The sequence below is a fragment of the Myotis brandtii genome, unplaced genomic scaffold (genome assembly GCF_000412655.1).
Source record: "Myotis brandtii unplaced genomic scaffold, ASM41265v1 scaffold17, whole genome shotgun sequence".
NCBI lineage: Eukaryota > Metazoa > Chordata > Mammalia > Chiroptera > Vespertilionidae > Myotis > Myotis brandtii.
Window position 1 is genome coordinate 7,297,085 of NW_005356259.1, and position 4,534 is coordinate 7,301,618.

The window sequence follows — 4,534 nt, forward strand, 5'->3', positions numbered from 1 at the left end:
CCATGCGGATTGGAGGGATTTAGCCCCTCCGGGCACCAACCAAAAGGCGGCCCCTCCTCCCGCACGTGGCCATCCGATGCAGTGTGTCCCCTTCACCTTTTCCCGGCTGGAAATGGCAGTGTCCTGTGCCCCGAGCCAATCAGTTTAGGTGGGTGTTAAATTCCTTGTTGATGTTATTAAATGAGTGTGTCTTTTATTTGAAACAGAAGGTCAGCAATGCTGATGATAAAAACTAAGAGCAGTGGAAACAAAAGAAACAAGAAGGCGGCAGAAGGCAACTTAATCTGAATTAGCCCTATCCGATCAAACACTCCAACCCCGGAGGAAGCGCACTGTTGGAGGAACTAAGGATAATCCAGCCTGACCTTCAGTTGCAGGACCAGAACTGTGGTGCAGAGAAAACTGCACCCGATTTAGGAGACCCCAGGGTCTAGGTCTGGGACCAAATTAAGTTACTATAGTGAGCAAGTTATTTTGCCTTTTTTGACACTGTTAGTGTTTTAAACACCTTTGTACAGTTTACTTGGCACTATAAACGTGAATTCTGAAGTGTATAAACTGCTTTCTTCCAAAAACGCCAAACTTATTGAGATTAGTTTCCTTTCTGGGATATTTGAATATAAATCCCTAGGGCACTTGCAGCTTAAAAATCCGATAATTTCTCTAAAATTGAATTTTTAAAATTTATTTTTATTGATTTCAGAGAGGAAGGGAGAAGAGGAGAGAGAGAAACATCAACTATGAGAGAGAATCATTGATCAGCTGCCTCCTGCATGCCCCCTACTGGGGATCCAGCCAGCAGGCCCCAGGCATGTGCCCAGAATGGGAATGGAACTGTGACCTCCTGGTTCATAGGTCCATGCTCCACTGCGCCACACTCACTGGGCTAGAATGGAACTTATTAAAATTACCAGCCCACTCCTGTGACCTAGTATCTTGGTAGTAGAGCCTGGTCTGCCTGTTCTAACCCTCCCCTTTTGAAAATGCCTAAAGTGTTCTCTATGTGAAAATAATAGCAACTGGGTTTTTTGGTACAAACTACAGAAATAAATACTTTGTCTTTTTTCCATGCTTGTAATGTCATTTATGTAATGATTTTCATCACTCTTTGAAGTATGAGAATCAAGTTTTTAAACAGAAGTGAAGAAGACACATATAGATATAGATATATAGAGGTGGGGAAAAGTAGGTTTACAATTAATAAATAATACAAGAATAAACTAACGTCCTCACAACTATAAACCTACTTTTGCCCACCCCGTAAATACATTGTGTGTATGTGTCTAAATATATCAGAGATACCAGTGAAATATATATCTCTAAGTACATATTTATATACATACATACACACACACACACACACATATGTACATCTGTGTATGAGCTTACTGAAACCAACATTTACTTGTTAAGCAGAGAAATGTTAGAAAGGCCAAAGTGGTTAGCAGCATGACAAGTTCCAATTCAAGAAGGTATTTAGTGATTTGATTTGATTTGATTTACCTTTTACTAAATGAGGCCTTGATTGTAAAACTCTAGCCCAGCAGTAAATTGTTACCAATATCCTAAGAACCTACTGCTACTAGAGAAAATTATAAACACCGATTTTAAAAAAGGAGTAAAGGACTTTTGCAAGTCTCCAGGGAACTAACAGCTGATAAGTGAGAGTTTCACAGTCATCTTCACACATACATTTATGAAGCAAATCCCATTCAGCAGTTAAAACTAATAAATGGAAAGATTTAACAATAAAACCCAATGACTCCTGACTATATTCAGATTTATATTATGCTTTATCACATCCAAACTTGGCTGTATGTTTTGTCACTTTTACCCAGATGGTAATTACACCTTAAACGTGCTCTACATTTATTCCTAACTAGGAACAAAAAACCCTTATAGTGCCAGGTTTCCTGCATTCACACCATTCAGAACAGTTGAAATGTTACATTTCTTTAATTTATGCTCATTCCTAACAAGACTGTAAATGTCATGGGGGCATGGAAAGAGTGTGTTTTTTCAATCACCACTGCAGTGCTTGGCACACAGTAGCCTGCAGGTAAGTATTTATTGAGTAAATGAGTGGTGAGAAGACCACTTACAGGCTGAATGTCAGATGTAAGGGATAAAAATTGGATTTGTAGTGGTCATTCATTCAGTGTGTTTTGTGTTAGTGCCAGGCACAACATATTAGCGTACACTAAGCTACACAGAGGGAGCAAACCCCTAAACATCAGGGCTGAGATGCCACAGAAGCACATTGCAAAATCCTTTGGTACACCCTCTCCTCTCTTGTTAAGGGCCAGTAGAATACACTTGGTTTAATTTATGTCAGCTGGACTCAGGGGGCCAGCAGAGCCACTCCCTGAGGGCGGGACCAGTCAAAAGATTGGACGCCACCCAGTTTGGCTCTCCCTCCCAGTGTCAAGGGGATGGATCTCATGATGTCAAAGGCCTACCCAGATGTGATGTAACTTCCTGTAACTCAAGTATATAATAAAGCAGCTTTTGGAGCTGGCTCTCTCTGTGTGCTCTGTCCCTTCAGAGGGCAGGCTCTCTCTGCCTGTCCCTCTGGAGGGCAGGCACCACACCCAGCCCAAGCTTTGAATCTATTTTATGTCTGTCTTTCATTATTTCTTCAATCCCGAAAGCGCCTCCTAGATTGCATGAACCGGTTCAAGTCTCCTTCACCGTGCAGGACTCGGGAAGAAGACAGCCCCAGGAAACGGCTCAGTATACTCTCTCTCTGGTTCCCCACTTGAGAGGCAATCCTGGGTGGCTCTTCTCCAAGTGCTGACTCAGGAACCCACATTCTTATCTGGTACCTAAGTAGGCCCCTGGACCTCTGGTCCTTCACTAGATCCTGCGCACCTGGCTGGCCAAAGAAACAAGGCCAAACCTGGAAGGGTTTGCATTCCTCCTTCTCACTATGCACTCACATGGTCTACCAGTGGTCAGCAAACTGCGGCTCGCGAGCCACATGCGGCTCTTTGGCCCCTTGAGTGTGGCTCTTCCACAAAATACCGACTTCTGCGCATGAGCCACGAAGTTTCAATCACACTGTACATGCGTGCCCGCACGTGGTATTTTGTGGAAGAGCCACACTCAAGGGGCCACAGAGCCTCATGTGGCTCGCGAGCCGCAGTTTGCCGACCACTGGGCCTCTAACCTAACTGCCAAGGGGTCAGGAAATGTGGTTTTATGAGTGCTTCCCAGGAAGTAAAGGAAAGAATTTTGGCAAGCACAGGGCAATCATGCCTTTTGCAACACACAAGAGCTGTTCTCTGACGGTCAAATACCTAAGGTAAATATTAAATCTTAGTAAAATATTTCACAATAAAAATTGTTACATGAAAAATTTATAAGAGTTACTAAGCCATCAAAACATAGTTTTTTAAAAAATTTGTCTGAGAGTGGAACAGCTAAATTCTATTTGCTTTAAATTGTGTTTCTAGCAACACCATCTAACACAGCAGTTCTCAACCTGTGGGTTGCGACCCTTTTGGCGGTCAAACGACCCTTTCACAGGGGTCACCTAAGACCATCCTGCATATCAGATATTTACATTATGATTCATAACAGTAGCAACATTACAGTTACGAAGTAACAATGAAAATAATTTTATGGTTGGGTCACAACATGAGGAACTGTATTTAAAGGGCCAGAAGGTTGAGAACCACTGATCTAACACAACTCTTAATTCAGACATTTAGGTCAGTGATCCTCAAAGTATGGCCCAAATCATCAGGATCTGCATTGCCAAGGAACTTGTCAGAAAGGCAGATTTTTCCGGCCCCACCCCACACCTACTGAATCAATGGTTCTTGAACAAGCCCTCTGAGAGATTCTGATCCATGCTAATGTTTGAGAATCACTGCTGTATGTAATCACTGATTAGTTTCAAAACAGAATATCATGTTAAGGCATGATCATCATTTTGATTAAATGCCCTCTTCATGTGGATGGCCCATCACCCCACTCCCAGCCCGTTGTCACAGAATGGCTTCAGTTTTCCCACTAGGTGCTGTGTTAATACTGCCTTTACAGCACTGATCATATTATTATTATTATTATTATTATTGATCTTGATTGTCACTAAGCAATGTGGTTCATGATAGGCCTCACATCTGTACGCGGGGCTAGCCCTAACCAGTGGATAGAGCCTCAGCCCAAGGACTGAAGGGTCCCAGGTTCAATTCTGATGAAGGGCACGGCACGTACCTGGTTGCAGGCTCAATCCCTGGCCCCCACCAAGGGCAAGTGTGGGAGGCAACCATTCAATGTGTCTCTCTTACATCAATGTTTCTCTCTCTATCTCTCCCCCTCCTTGCCACCCTATCTAAAAAAGGGGGTGGATATCTTCAGGTGAGGATTAACCAAAAAAAGAAGACGACGACTAGGGGGCTAATGTAGGGCAGGTTCAAAAGCTATTAAGAGAGCAGCCTTGCCCAGCCAGCGTGGTTCAGTGGTTGAGCGTCGGTTGACCTATGAACCAGGAGGTCATGGTTCAATTCCAGGTCAGGGCACATGCCCG

The 4,534-nt window shown here is 43.3% G+C and overlaps 1 long non-coding RNA gene and 1 other non-coding gene across 2 annotated transcripts in view; one reads left to right on the forward strand and one right to left on the reverse strand.

The window, feature by feature from the left end:
- The window catches only part of LOC106725535, a 2,057-nt gene extending 1,505 nt beyond the window's left edge, over positions 1 to 552 (forward strand). The window contains exon 2 of the long non-coding RNA XR_001361420.1: positions 207 to 552. This is a non-coding gene — a long non-coding RNA (uncharacterized LOC106725535). The remainder of the gene's footprint in view (positions 1 to 206) is intronic.
- LOC102264201 overlaps positions 1 to 4,534 on the reverse strand; it is a 128,544-nt gene that overhangs the window by 62,028 nt on the left and 61,982 nt on the right. The gene's annotated exons all lie outside the window — the stretch shown is intronic.